At 39.0% G+C, this 16,590-nt stretch overlaps 1 pseudogene; it reads left to right on the top strand.

The window, feature by feature from the left end:
• Positions 1 to 15,986: 15,986 nt before the first annotated feature.
• On the top strand, positions 15,987 to 16,325 carry LOC149151069 (ubiquitin-fold modifier-conjugating enzyme 1 pseudogene; annotated as a pseudogene).
• Positions 16,326 to 16,590: the final 265 nt, after the last annotated feature.

Here is a 16,590-nt window from a genome sequence, read left to right as displayed (position 1 = left end):
TTGCTTATTTTCTTTGAAAAGTTTCCTGTATGTGGCCATTCTCTTCCAACATCTAGAAACATGATGGTTATCCAAACCACAAAAGGAACATGCAATTTTTTCCCATGCTTATGTGGAAATTTACCATGCTTTAAAAAATCAAAAGGAATATGATTAGAATCAGATTTATGCCTGCCTCTTTAACCTTTATTGCCTTCATGAGGAGGTGAAGCAAATGAAGAAGTGGATCCCTTTGGAACATGTTGAGGGCCCTGAAATCGGGTCAACAACAAGGGGGATACCCACCCGGTCGGGAACCTGGTTGGCGGCTCCGTGCCCGTTTGGTGTAACGGGTCCGACTGGGGATAACGGGACTAGCTTCCCGATCTAAGGGGTGTGTGTGTGTAGAGTTTGGTGATGTGTGTGTGTGTGTAGAATATGATAATGAAAATCAGGAATTATTTCTAAGCTAATTTAATTCTAAACTCTGAGACTGAATTTTATACTACTTTAATCTATCAAGAACAACACATCTAATCTACGCTAACCCGGGATAGAACTTTTTCCATTATGCGATCTAGAAAGATTTCACACAATAACTGGTAATGAAGATTATTCAGCTATTATGAGAATATAAATCAATTAAGATGAACCATCCTGCATAAAAAGTTAAGCAAAATGGTTGTGAACAACATATCGCATAATCAGTTATTCATGTATTAAGCACAAATCAATGACTCCACCGTAAAAATGTGCCAAATGGTAGTCCACTCATTCATACATTAACATATAAACAACATCAGCTGTATATTACTCTAAGAATGCAAGAAGAAATTCGGCAAGAGATAAAAGTACCATTTATGACTGATTTTATACTCACAGACCTTAAGCAATAACGATCTATTTCTACTTACTTCTAATGCCTACAAAGAGTACAGAAGTGCAACATCAGTAGCAGGTATTAAAATGCAAACATAAATAAATCTCGATCCGTCCATTCATCAAAAACCCCCTTCGAGGGTGCAAAAGTGCATGTTCTGAGGACAAGTTTTTTGACAAATTTCCGGACCCTTCTCCAATGCAACGAGAAGGGTTAAATACTACTAACCAGCTAATTTTAATTACACAAATTTAGGGAACGCTTCAAATGACCGCCCTTTTACTAAAACAAATTTATTTCTAAAAATTGAATCTAATTTCTAACCATTTCTGTATCTGCTCCTTAGTGCTGTAAGCGATGCGCTGTTCGCCGTGAAAGAGTCGGCTGCTTGTCCTTTCCTTTTGTTTAAGCTTGAAAATTAGAAATAACAAGAGCTGGCACCTCTTTCTGACAAACTAGAAGATATTTTTGAAAGTGTTCTTCTAGAGGAGTGTCTTCACGGCGTGTATACTAAGTACAAATCAAATTTCTTTCAAACTAATTGTGCTGTTGCTATTTCGGTTTCCGGCCGTGTGAATGACTCAATGAGCTGAGGATTTTGTTGCCTGAACGATTTTCTCAATTGAAACTTGTTTCCATTCTTTGTTCCAGGCTTTTCTGAGACGTCTTTCCCCTTAAGCGTTTTTCTTTTTTCTTTACCCAATTTGGGACTCAAGATCTTTCATAAACGCTTTGCTTTTGTGCGCCTTTGGCTCTGAGTCCTGGATAGCCTATTTCCATCAGCATTTGTTGAGTGATACTCTGGAATCCGTGGCCTTGCTGTATGTTGTATCCATCTGTGAAGTCATCTCCTCTCTGTTCTTCTAGCTCTGGCGCTTTTCCTTAGATGTTTCCTGCATATAGATTTATATCAGTTGCTGACTTATAGTTCACGTAAATGAAAAGAGACAGAAGAAAAGATTGACATGAAAGCAATTAAGTTCCAATGAATGCATAATCATGTCACCCATTATGACTTGACTCTTCGAAAAACGCAACATAATCATCTTTGGATACACAGGCGTACAATCATTAATTTCCCGTAAGGTGCGCGCCTAATATTGGGTTCACAGATCATGTCGAGGAATGCCTGCGACGAATGGCTTCTGCGATTTGCATCGCAACGTCGAAGATTGCGATGTAAATAAGTGGTATCGCAGCAATTGATGGTCTCATTCGTTGCAAACCATAGATTGCAGGTCGCAGCTTTGCACGGTCGCAAATCGCATATCGCAAGATCGCAAGGTCGCAAGGTTTTCGCTTTGTCACTTTGTGCTGCTTATGCAACATTGTGACGTGCGACGTCGCATATCGGCCGTCGGCGGTTCTTTAGGTTTTCCCTTTTTGAGCGCTTTTAATGCATGCGGTGCGATGAGTTCTCGCGTCGCTTCCTTTCAGTGTATTTATGCGCTTTGGGAGAGCGCTTCTTTTTTCCTTTGCGAAGCGATATAGCTCTTAGGGAGTTAATACAAAAGATTTTTGAAACAAAAATATTTTTTGGATTTTTGGTTAAGGGTCCCCCTTTGCTTGATGTTATTACTAATATTAAACAAAGAGGGGGGTTGTTGGTGACCACAACAATGGCGATTCACTGTGAAGAACCAGTTATCTCTGCATTTCTATTGACCGTTCACTTCCGAAACAACAAAATTTTTATATGTCTAAATTTTGTTATGGACAGATAGAGTAGATTGCCCCTCACCTTGTCAACGATATTTTGTCTCAACCCTTTTTATATCCCAATTGCTTGCTTCCTCAGGTTTTTTCTTGCATTCGCATCAGACATTACTTGGTCTTGATTAAAGATAAAATAAGGTCTTCTCTGCGTACTGGCTTAAAAGTATGCTCATTTGTCGTAGGTAGAGCCTCTGCTGCCCGCAAGCGTCCATAGCCTCGACAGGGTTACCATGTTATCCAACAATGATCCTTTTTCCTGTTTGAGGTTACTCGCAACATTCCAGAGAAAAATCCTTTTTGACACATTTTTCCTTTTTTAATTCTCTAAAGAAAAATGTCTTGGTTTGGTGGCCAAATTATGACACAGTCATTCACTTGATTTACACTTTTGCTGAACAAGCTGGCTCGTGATGAGACCTCTTGTCTTTTGATTGCAACAATCTTAAGTCGTTGCCCTATTTTGATAGACAATATTGGCAAAGTCAGCAAGTTATAATATCTGTGATCATGATAAGCCGGCTCGTGATGAGACCTCTTATTCTTTGAGATATAGTGTTTTCCTTGGATTGTCTCTGAATGTTGTAATTTCCTTTTAGCAGGGAGGAAGTCATTGTTTTTCCTTAAGAAAGCTCTGGACGACAATAATAGAGTTTTTTTGAAAACAATAGCTTTGTAGAGAATGCTTATTTTATTATTGATGATACCTTTCATGGTGCCGATACAAAACAATTCTTTTACCAAAGGTTGCTTTTGTCAAAGTTTTTTAGAGGTTGAAATGAGTATCATAATAAAAGTGAAGTTAACTCTATTTGTCAATAATAAAATTCAGATTTTCAAAAAAAATTGCTATTTGTACAAGCGAAATCAAAATCTGATAGAGAATTGGTGTGCTATTTCATGAATCCTTTTTAAATGATCATTTGCAACGGGTTTTATTCATAAAAAGAGAAAAACAAAACAAAATAAAAACTAAAAACTAAATCTATCCTACAAAAATTAGAAGAATTATCTTCTATGGAAAGTATAATTTAAGAATCAGTCCATTGACAGGTAAAGAATCTCTCCTACCTGCCAGATCCTGCAACACGAATGTAGACGGGCCTACGACTTCTACAATCTGAAAAGGGCCAAGCCACAGCTTTTGAAATTTCGTATGTTTGCCCTTTTCTTCATGAGCCTTATCCCATTTCAAAACTAAATCACCCATCTGAAAGTTTTTTCTAGTTATGATGCTTGAGTCAAAAGAAGATTTTATTAGCGCTTGGTGATGAGCATGGGTTTTCCTAGCTTGTTCTCTTTGTTCTTCTAGTTTGATTATTTCCATTTGTATTAATTGTAAAGAGGAAGTAGATACTTCATCGATATATTGCACTAAAGACAAAGAGGGAATGACTAGGTGAGTCAGAAGAACCACTTCTCTCCCATAAACTAAATTAAAGGGAGAAGTGCCGATTGAAGCTTTCTTTGTGATTCTATCAGCCCATAAAGCATTTACCAGCACTTTGTGCCAATTATTTTGGTTTTGGTCAACTGTTCTTTTGATAATTCTGATTAGGTTCTTGTTTGTTGACTCAGGCAATCCATTACCTTGCGGATAGTAGTTGGCAGAATATTTCAGTTTGAACCCTCTTTTAAGCGCAAACTCAGTCATAGTATTTCTAGAAAAATATGAAGCGTTATCAAACATTAATGCTGTTGGCAATCCAAACCTAGTGATGATAAATTGATCTATGAATTCAATAATATTTTCAGAATGAACTGTCTTGAGAGGAACTGCTTCTACCCATTTGGTAAAATAATTAGTTGCCGTAAGGATATACTTATGCTGCTTAGAAGAGTGAGGAACGATCTCACCTATTATGTCCAAGCCCCATTGACTGAATGGTTGGTCGATGTTGACTGGTTGTAGCGGCATGGACGGTTTCCTTTGTTTTCCTGCAGCAGTCTGGCAGACTTGGCATTTCCTTACGTGATTGTATGAGTCTTTGAACAACGTGGGCCAATAATATCCTGCACGCAAGATTTTATGTGCAGTCGCATCTCCGGCATAGTGTCCACCCGCTGGGCCATCGTGGCGTTCCTGCAAAACCTTTTCGGCTTCAGTTTTCTCAAGACACCTAAGAAGCACAAAATCGTAATTCCTTTTAAACAAGACATCATTTATGAGCTGGTATTGTTTAGCTTTTAATCTCAGAGCTCTTTTCTTGGTATGATCCAGACGTGATGGAGCATACCCGTTCTTAAGAAAATAAATGGTGTCAGCATATGATGATTTTGCATCGTTTAGGCTTACCTCATACGCTTGTACCTCTTTAGATGAGTTCTCCGGGATTTGCGATGCTCCGGCTAACATCTTGCAGAAGCCTTGACCTCTTACGATGTTTGCTGGTTTGATCTCAAGATCATATTCTTGTAAAGCGGTAATCCAATTAGCTCTCCTTTCGCCCACGTCTTTCTGCACCAAAAGGTTTCTTACCGCCGGAAACGGTACTACGACTTTAGTGTGGGCTTTAAGCAAGAAAGGTCTGAAATATTTGATCGCTTTGAAAACAGAATATGCTTGTTTCTCTACGTCTGAGTAATTAATTTCAGCACCTTGTAAGTTCGAGCTAAAGAATGCGATTGGAGCTTCCGCTTTCTCTTGATTTGCTTGGGTCAAAATCGCAGCATAGGATTTCTCTGAGGCAAAAGTGTACAAGATAAAAGATTCCGAAAAATTTGGGGTGGCCAAAGATGGAGCATTGATGATAGCTTGTTTGATTAAGTTGAACGCTTCGTGCTCATCTAGACCCCATTTGAAATTTGAATTATTTTTTATCATATTTTGTAAGGGAGAAATAATACGTGAAAAATCCGAGACAAATCTTTTGACAAAATTGATCTGTCCAAGGAAGGATTGCATGGCTTTCTTGTTATGGGGTATGGATATTTCGGAAATTTCCTTGATTCTGTCGGGTTCTATGTGAATACCAGATTTTGACACTATGAATCCGAGCAATTTCCCTTCGCTTAATGCAAAGAAAGATTTCTTTGGGTTGAGCGAAATCCCATACCTCAAGCATCTTTGAAAGATTTGCTTCAAATCTTTGAGATGGTTGTTTCGTTTTTTGGAGTACACTGTTATATCATCCAGGTAAATCACTACTGATTTATTGACTAGCCCTTTAAACGCAATGTTCATGCCTCTCTGAAAGGTAGCTCCGGCATTGATCAGACCAAATGGCATCTTCCGATATGCATAAGTGACCCATTTGGTTCGGAACGTAGTCTTTAACTGATCATCGGGATGCACCAGTACTTGATTGTATCCTGAAAATCCATCCAAGAATGACATTAATTCTGTGCCTGCTACTGCCTGTAATATTTGCTCCATAGGTGGGAGGGGAAAGTTATCTTTCTGACAGGCTTTGTTGAGATTTCGGAAATCGATACAGATTCTAATGTCTCAGTTTTTCTTCCTAACGGGCACCATATTGGATACCCATTTAGAATGCCTTACGGGGAAGATTATTCTGGCTCTCAACAACTTATTAAGCTCAGTTTTTATCTGATTTTCTAGGTTAGGGTGTATTTTTCTGAGCTTCTGCTGGACAGGTTTTTCATTGTCAATCATAGGGATAACATGTCGAATGATAGAAGTGTTGTATGTCTTTAGCTCATCGTAATTCCAGGCAAAAACGTTTTTGTATTGTCTCAGAAGACGGATATATGCCGATTTCTCTTCAGGGGCTAGGTCGTGACCTAGGTTAACGTTTTGTGGCTTCTGATCGGTCCCTAGGTTTACTAATTCATAGTTCAGGGTAGAACTGCAAATTTTAGCATTGGCGGAATTTTTAAACCGACTTTTCAAATCATACAGATCTTCTAACCTGACCACTGATTTCGGTATAGCATTGTCAGAGCCATTTTGTTGTATTTGGTGATCATGATGGTCTTCGTCGATTATCTGATTTGAGTAGGATCCTTCAGAAGTAAGGAAATTTACGATGTCAGGATCGTCATTGAACACTCTCCAATTGGTGATATTGTCAGGGATGGATGGTCTAAAGATTAATTCTATTGAAAACCTATCAGGACTAAAATTTTCGGAAGGGATAAGTCTAGAGGCTACGTTAGCTAACAGGTCTGCGCTCACATTTTGAATTCTTGGAATTGACGAGATGTTAAATGCTACGAAATGTGCAGTGAGATCTTGAACTAATGATTGATAATGCTTTAAATGACTTGACAGGCAATGTATGGTGTTATGTACCTGTTTTACGACGATCTCCGAATCTCCAAAGACTTGAAGATACTTAATGTTTAATCTGATTGCTTTGTATAGGCCTTGAACCAAGGCTTCGTACTCCGCTGTGTTGTTCGTGCAATCGAACTCAAGTCTGCATGTGAGAATAATCTTGTTCCCGTCTGGGTTAATCAGACGCATCCTGCTCCTGCTCCCTCATTGGATTTACATCCGTCAAAATATAATTTCCAAAATAAAGAGGTATTTACAGAATTATCTAAAAAACTAAAACATTTTGAGTCATCAGTTTGGGAGAAATTTTCAACTTGGGATAAAATTGAATTCTCTAAGTATGGTGAAATATGAGCATTGAAATTACCTAGGAAAGAATCTATTGTGTAATTGCCTACAATGCTGCTATTGTATGTTATGGCTTCATTTTCTCCTTCCAGTTCTGTCACCATGTATTTTTGGTGCAACTCTCGTTCAACCTTTATCTGATTTGGTTTACCATTGTATGGTAACCACATGTGCGACCAGTCGGTTGAGAAATATCCGTGGAGTTTCTTCGACCAATCCCTGCTAAGAATCAAACCATAGAACTCAGGGATATCATCTACTAGAATGTCGATAACCAGACACACTTTTGGGTTAGACGACAATCTTATGGTCACCTGATTAAGTTCACCAATCACTTCGACTTGGGATCGATCAAGTTGAACTATACGTACTGCGGATTTTTGAGGTTGCACATTCAATTTGACACATATTGACCTAGGTAAAATATTCGTTGAAGCACCAGAATCGACCAAGCAATTGTGCACATTTTTATTGAAGATTTCATATGTGAGAAGAAAAGGAGGAGTATGAGATCTCGATCTTCCTCCAATCAAGGCGATGTCATTTGGATCAATTTTATTGATCGTGTTGGTTGGAGGTATTCCCAGATTGTGGGAAGCTACAGCTGTAGGTAAAGATGTAGTAGGCACAACATGTAATTCTTTCATCATTATTTTCTATTGGTGTTTCAATTTACTCAATTCATACAGAGTGATATTAGCTCTAGTCTTCTTCATGTCATCAATGATATTATATTCCATTTCATCCGACACTATTAGTGTTCTTTATGGAGGCATTTGATCAGATTGAACTGGGCTAAGCTGGGTCGCTTTAGCAGTTGTCTTTTTTGTTGCGACCTTTTCTTTTGTTGCAGGGTTTGCGCCCTTTTGTTTTGGGGTAGTTTGGGGAGGATCAAGTTGATTTTTGCTTCTCGTGCTAACAGGAAATGCTTCTTGATCCTCTTCTTGTGGGAGGATGAAGTCCCACATTCCTTGTAGTTCTACGACCTCTTCCTCGTCGGTCTACCCTTCAGTGGCATTCTCTTCTTCTTTGTCTTCTTCAGATTCAACGTTTGAGACAACACTAGGTGGTTTTACCTCCATGGGAGGATTTCTTTTAAAAGTTCTAAAGGGCTTTTTCGAATAAGTCTCTGCTACTTGTTTCTTAATATCAATCATCTCATTGGACATGGCTTTCAACACTTTTTGTAATCCTTCCAAATCGAAAGGGTCTTTCGTTTTCTTCTTCTTGGTGTCTTCTTTGAAAGAGATCTTCTTAGATTTGAGTTCTTCTATAGCAGATCTATTTTCTAGGGCTACCACGTGTTTTTCCACTGCTAACGCTTCTGTCAAGTTGTCAACTAAGGTGGTCTTGTTTGCCCTATCTATGAAGATAGCCAAGTTTGGAGGTAAAGCCGTGATGTACCATTCACATCTTACTTCCTCGCTGGGTTGTGAAGCAGCGGGGATTTTGTTGAGGATCTTATTGAGCCGTCAGTTAAAATCTTTAATGGGTTCTCTAGCCTCAGCCTTAAGATTAGATAGGGCATTGATCAATGTCGTCGTGGATCTGTCATCACCAAACTTGGTGAGGAACTGACTTTGAAAAATATCCCAGCTTGTGATGGATCCGGAAGGTAAAGAAAAATACCACGACCCGGCTGTTCCTTGCATTGTATAAGGGAAAAGCTGGACAACAGTGTCTTTGTTAGTGACTTCGTTGAGATTAACAAAAAGCATGAAATTATTGATATGTTCCTCGGCTAGCATGCCTGCTTCCGGATTGAACTTAGGCAGCCATTTCTCAGGATGGGCTGGTATAGGGCTCAGGGGTGGAGGCATTAAAACCACCCCAGGATTTTTCCATGGAGACTGGGCCATCGTTGAGCTGTTAGTTAATGGAAGTGCAGAAGATGATCCCTGATGCTGAGAAGATGAAGATATTAAAATCTTTGATGTTTGAAGAGGAAGGTTTGTAGAAGATGGGTGAGTGAGTTGGAATGAAAGAGTGGGTGGTTGACTTCGCGGTGAGGGAGTTGATATGGACGAAGTGGATGAAGGAGTCTTACTGTCAAACTCTGGTGGTGTTTTTCTTGCTCTTTTCCTGGTAGGAAGAGGGAGTTCACTTGGTTGTATGCCAAATTTTTCACTCTTTAATCTGGTAAGGGGATGAGCAGGGTTGTACTGCGAAGCCACGCTGCTTTTAGATTTATCAGACTTCTGGTTAAAAATAGCGAATCCCTGGAGTTTACGAATCAAAGTTTGAATTTCAGGGGGTTCAATGATAGATTGGTATGATATATTTGAATATGTAGCCGTGGTAGATACTCGAGCGACCTCAAATTCCGGGTTTAACCGTGTCGGAGAAGTCGAGGGAGTTGATGAGGGTGTATTACTCTCAGAATGGTATTTAGATATTGTTTTAGGTGCCATTCATAGTTCGTGCCCTCCTTCTAGCGCCAAATATGTTGAGGGCCCTGAAATCGGGTCAACAACAAGGGGGATACCCACCCGGTCGGGAACCTGGTTGGCGGCTCCGTGCCCGTTTGATGTTGCAGGTCCGACTGGGGATAACGGGACCAGCTTCCCGATCTAAGGGGTGTGTGTGTGTAGAGTTTGGTGATTTGTGTGTGTGTAGAATATGATAATGAAAATCGAGAATTATTTCTAAGCTAATTTAATTCTAAACTCTGAGACTGAATTTTATACTACTTTAATCTATCAAGAACAACACATCTAATCTACGCTAACCGGGATAGAACTTTTTCCATTATGCAATCTAGAAATATTTCACACAATAACTGGTAATGAAGATTATTCAGCTATTATGAGAATATAAATCAATTAAGATGAACCATCCTATATAAAAAGTTAAGCAAAACGGTTGTGAACAGCATATCGCATAATCAGTTATTCATGTATTAAGCACAAATCAATGACTCCACCATACAAAAGTGCCAAATGGTAGTACACTCATTCATACATTAACATATAAACAACATCAGCTGTATATTACTATAAGAATGTAAGCAGAAATTTGTCAAGAGATAAAAGTACCATTTATGACTGATTTTATACTCACATACCTTAAGCAATAACGATATATTTCTACTTACTTCTAATGCCTACTAAGAGTACAGAAGTGCAACATCAGTAGCAGGTATTAAAATGCAAACATAAATAAATTTCGATCCGTCCATTCATCAAAAACCCCCTCCGAGGGTGCAAGAGTGCATGTTCTGAGGACAAGTTTTTTGACAAATTTCCAGACCCTTCTCCAATGCAACGAGAAGGGTTAAATACTACTAACTAGATAATTTTAATTACACAAATTTAGGGAACGACTTCAAATGACCGCCCTTTTACTAAAACAAATTTATTTCTAAAAACTGAATCTAATTTCTAACCATTTCTGTATCTGCTCCTTAGTGTTATAAGGGATGCGCTGTTCGCCGTGAAAGAGTCGGCTGCTTGTCCTTTCCTTTTGTTCAAGCTTGAAAATTAGAAATAACAAGAGCTGGCACCTCTTTCTGACAAACTAGAAGATATTTTTGAAAGTGTTCTTCTGGAGGAGTGTCTTCACGGCGTGTATACTTAGTACAACTCAGATTTCTTTCAAGCTGATTGTGTTGTTGCTATTTCGGTTTCTAGACGTGTGAATGACTCAATGAGATGGGGATTTTGTTGCCTGAACGATTTTCTCACTTGAAACTTGTTTCCATTCTTTGTTCCAGGCTTTTCTGAGACGTCTTTCCCCTTAAGCGTTTTTCTTTTTGCTTTACCCAATTTGGGACTCAGGATCTTTCATAAATGCTTTGCTTTTGTGCGCCTTTGACTCTGAGTCCTGGATAGCCTATTTCCATCAACATTTGTTGAGTGATACTTTGGAATCTGTGGCCTTGCTGTATACGGTATCCATCTGCGAAGTCATCTCCTCTCTGTTCTTCTAGCTCTGGCGCTTTTCCTTAGATGTTTCCTGCATATAGATTTATATCAGTTGCTAACTTATAGTTCATGTAAATGAAAAGAGACAGAAGAAAAGATTGACATGAAAGCAATTAAGTTCCAATGAATGCATAATCATGTCACCCATTATGACTTGACTCTTCGAAAAACGCAACATAATCATCTTTGGATACATAGGCGTACAATCATTAATTTCTCGTAAGGTGCGCACCTAATATTGGGCTCACAGATCATGCCGAGGAATGCCTGCGACGAATGGCTTCTGCGATTTGCATCGCAGCGTCGAAGATTGCGATGTAAATAAGTGGTATCGCAGCAATTGATGGTCTCATTCGTCGCAAACCATAGATCGCAGGTCGCAGCTTTGCACGGTCGCAAATCGCATATCGCAAGATCGTAAGGTCGCAAGGTTTTCACTTTGTCACTTTGTGCTGCGTATGCGACATTGCGACGTGCGACGTCGCATATCGGTCGTCGGCGGTTCTTTAGGTTTTCCCTTTTTGAGCGCTTTTAATGCATGCGGTGCAGTGAGTTCTCGCGTCGCTCCCTTTCAGTGTATTTATGCGCTTTGGGAGAGCGCTTCTTTTTTCCTTTGCGACGCGATATAGTTCTTAGGGAGTTAATACAAAAGATTTTTGAAACAAAAATATTTTTTGAATTTTTTGTTAAGGGTCCCCCTTTTCTTGATGTTATTACTAATATTAAACAAAGAGGGGGGTTTTTGGTGACCACAACAGAACACCGTCAATCTCTTCAAGGCTATCAGAGTTTCCACAACTCTCCGGTTCAAGTGTGTGCTTCTAAACACCTACATCCTGCAAGTGATGTTTCAAGTTATTGCATTCCTCTTGAATACAACATTCACACTCTACAATGCAACCCCTTCTTGGAGTTGTTTCAATGGCCTTTATGGCAGCTTTGGAACTCTCTTTGTAAGACTGTCCATAGCCAAGACCCAGATACTTAGGCCTCTCCTCAACCATTATTGGTTCAACAATACCTTGTGCATGCTTTTCCAAGCCCTTGCATTCACAGCCCATCTTGGACATTAGCTTGGAACCTATGCCTCTAGTATGTTTTTCAAAAGAACCAATATTAGCATTCTTAGAAGAATTTGAAGACAAAATAGAATGGTTTACCTCTTCTTCAAGCTGTTACTTGATTAAGGCTTCTTTGGAAACAAAGAGCTATGACTCTAACTCATGCATCCTTTTCAGGTTCATATTTGCAAGATGAAGTTGCCTCTCCATTTCCTGCAGTCTGTCATAAAGCAACTGCTTCTCTTCCTTCATGGAATTCAACTGCTCTCTAAGTATGCTACTCTTCCTTCCATCCTCATACATTTCTCTCACCTTGCCCATGATGATAAACAAATATTGCTTCAAGTCTCCATCAAAGAGTCTTGCGATGAAGAAGGGAGAATTCAAGGATACACATGAGGAAGTTGTCATTATGCCAATGAACAAAGAACTTCAAACAAGATTAATAAAGAGCTTATTTCAGCAACCTTTTGCAACAAACCTCTTGTGCTTTAAGGACTGCCTTGATGTCCTTGGGATAGGAGAATGCCTTTAGCCCTTCTTCCTATTTGTCCTTCCCAGACTGAGCTATCAGTAGCTTCTCCTTTACCTCTGCAAACTCAGAAAGTAGTCAGTCTACAAAACAAGCATATAATCATCCTCTTGCTATTCAAACACCTTTCAGACAAGAAGTCTTTGCTTTGTAAATAAAGAACTCTGATATAACCTTCTTAAAGGTGTGGTTAACCAAACTTAGGCTCTGATACCACCTGATCTAAAAATGCGGCACTTAGGCTTCTTATCTAACTTACAAGAACTTCTCCCACTTCTGAAGCTTTAAATATTCACAAGTCTTATTGATTAACCAATATAGAATTGATAATATGCTTAACAATATAGTGTATGCTTATGTTTGTTTTAGAATGATTATATGCTTTAAAATATATTGTCTTTGTTGTAAGTTGATGTTATTAAACTGATATGTAAATGCATATAACAATAAACAATGCAGCAATAAACAATCACAAAGAAACGACAATTTAATTAGGAGTTCACCCACAACTCTTGGGCTACATCTCCGTGAGCTCTATTCAACTCAACTAGGATCTCTAGGATTATGGTGTAAGTCCTTTTTACAAGCTCTTGGCTCAACTCGTAATGTTTTATAGAGAAACAGTGGGTTCAGACACCAATTTATCCCATGGCTCTTGAAGCTCTGGCTCTTGAATTTGTCTCTTGGCTCTGGCTCTTGGCTCTTGGTTTTGGCTCTTGGCTCTGGCTTTGGCTCTTCGGCTCTAGCTCTGGCTCTTGCTCTTTGACTTTGGCTCCTTTCTTCTTTATCAGTTTACAGCCCTCTTGTCTTTTCACTTGATTTCCATGTGACTCCTTTAGTTTCTCTTTTTGCTTCTGCGATGCCTCCTTCGCCTTAGCTTCCTACTTTGGCTTCACTTTCAGCAACAAATCCCCAACAACCAACCACCCTCTCTGTCTTTGACATTCATGGGTTTTGAAGCCAATTGGCACTGTCTATTTGTTTTCCCTTTTGGGCTCTCTGTCTTCCAGCCCTGGCCCTCTCAAATCCCCTCTCTGAGCATTAGCAATCATTGCTAAACACCCTCAGGGATGGTGGCCACCTATTCTATAATGGAATGGAACCATCGACACTTGAAATCCCTAGAAACAGTCATTCCCTATTTACACAGCGAAATGATGTAAAACACAGGAAAGATCGCCAAATATATGTTTATCAGACTTCAAATCTTCATAAATGTGCACTATATTCCTATCAAGTCCGCCTGAAATCGCTTATCACATGTCACCACTGCCCTATTCCATGGTTTCCCCTTTGAATTTTAAAAATACATTAAAACATGGAAAAATATCGTAAATGGCTTTAGACGGATTTGAAATAATATTCATTTGCATTTCGAAACCCCTTTGGGTTTGGATTCATCTCATCGGTGCATCCCTTCACCCTTTGTTTATGAAATGAAATATGCAAAAATACATAACAAAATGTCATTCGACGGATTTTAAAATATATCAACTATCGCCTATAGCCGTGTCAGGTCCGGCCATCACATCGAATATATATATATATATATATATATATATATATATATATATGTATATATGTATATATATGTATATATATGTATATATATAATATATGTATATATAGATATATATATGTATGTATATATGTATATATGTATATATATATCTATATATATCTATATATATCTATATATATATATATATATATCCTCGCTCCTCTGGGTGGCTCCGATGTGATATTGCGATGCGACTTGTCGCAACCGCATATCACATAAGTCCCGGGTCGTTTGGTAAGTGCTTCGTTGTTATTGCCAATTGCGATATCGCGGTCGCAATAATCATATAACATGTACTGATATCCTCCACCTGCCATCGCCGATTGTGATTTTCTGATCGGATTTGGATCGTTGATCAGCCAAATCCAACAACTCCTATTCATTTCTCTATTGACCACCGATAAGCCCATTTTTCAATGTTTTCTCTATGGTTTTGCCTCCCAATAGTGTAATCCTATATTTCCAAAACTTCTCCTTTTCGATGGTTTTTGGATTTTTAGAAGACTTTGAAGACTTAGAGGGTTTTTAGGACCCATTCTTAGGGGATTTTGCCTCTTTTTTCAAAGGAAAAAGGGTAGCTTCATTTTGTTATAACTTATGCATCCTAAGTTAGTTTTTGCCCATTCAAGTTGCAGTAGATTCAGAATGAGGAGATCTCTGCAATGAGACTATTTCCGAGAGTAGCCTGTGACTTTTTTTTTCCTCTAATTTACAAAGGATTTGTGCCATTTGGCACCTTTTACCTCTTATATGAAGTCTTTTAGACTTAGAGGTTTATCTAGGATCCATTTTTGGATCAGTTATTGGATTTTTTCCCACTTCTTTTTCTTATCCCACAGTCAGACCTTCTTTTTTAGCATACACAACTTGAGGTTGATTGGGTCCATCTTCTGATGGGCGAAGTCTTCACAAGGGAGCTGCCAAGTTGAGTGAACCAGACCAAAAAAATTTGATCATTCAACCAAAAATGATTAAATTGAAATGGAGGTGCCTTATGGCTGAGTTAACTAGTCCAATTTAATAGGATGAGGAAGTGATCAGATATTTTGATTGGAAGGATGAAGGAGTGCAGATCCTTTAGGATTTTTGCTAAATGAACTTGTATATACAAATTATCAAGGTGTTTGTCTAGGCCCTACTCATCCTGCCTTCCATTCTACCAAGTCAGTTCCTGTAGGAATTTACAGGGTAAGTTCCTTAGATAGAACACTAAAGGACACCACTCACAAATATATCATAGATCAGTACACCAGTATTCTTGATGTGGTTAAAACACTCAAAGAGGAAAACAATCCAAGGCTTGAGCCAACGCGACCACTTCAAGCAATTTATTAATGTAAAAGAAAGAAAATTTACATAATATTCTCTCATGAATGGTCACCTTACAAATGACCCTCCATGCTCTTTAAATAGAGATCATGGACTGATCGGGTGTTAAGTGTTATGGAACCAGCTCACAAAAAGATAGAAAAGATAGATCAACTCCTTATAAATAAGCCTCTTCGATGGGCAATCTCCTTTGCATTACACAAATGAACAATTCTTGGATGATACAAATGACACGACCTCTTTTCTATATATAGGAGTCTAAGGGGTGATAATATAATTAGAGCCGACATAACAATAATAATGTAAGGGCACAACAATAACAATAGTGGGCTTCTGGAATGGCTATGATAAGAAGTGCTTTCTTTAAGTAGTCCTGAAAAATCACTGTCAAATCAGAGAGCGGAGCAAGAGACTGAGAAAATGGAGGGATGGGATTCGAACACTAAATCTACTCTGCAGAAGATACCTCTGCTATCTACCACAGCAGGCCCCATGGATGGAGCTGCTTGGACCCAATGGCTGAAGGAAGAGTACCAATCCCTCATCAAATACATGGGTATGAACAAAGCCAACGATAATGACTGGTTTAGGATCTCAGCCAATGCATATGGCACTCGATGGACATGCAAGTGCTGGTACATTCACAATCTCCTCAAATATGAATTTGATCTGCAATTCGATATTCCTATTACATACCTAGCCACTGATCCCGCAAGCAAACTACTAGAGCTCGATGGGAAAACTACCAAGGAGTGGTGAACGTTTTTCTCTACGATGACAATGGATTTGATCCAATCTTCCTATGGTTGCAAAACGTCTGGTGAGTCCTTAAACCAGCAACCTGAATCCACACGACTATCACTGGTTAATAATGCGTCGTCGAGAGTAGGGTTTTCTTATTCTCTGCTAAAGATAAGGTTTCTAAGCAGCTCGGAGGTGGAAACCGGCCAGCTTTGTTGCATGCCATGGCCCCTCTGTCGGAGCTTATAACTGGTAAATCGATCGGCTTTAATAAGTTGGCTTT

This window comes from Pinus tabuliformis, chromosome 9, assembly GCF_031772625.1.
Source record: "Pinus tabuliformis cultivar Carrire ecotype Pingquan chromosome 9, CPIR1, whole genome shotgun sequence".
Lineage (NCBI taxonomy): Eukaryota > Viridiplantae > Streptophyta > Pinopsida > Pinales > Pinaceae > Pinus > Pinus tabuliformis.
The sequence above is the reverse complement of the archived record's forward strand: the minus strand, read 5'-3'. Positions and strand labels throughout refer to the sequence as shown.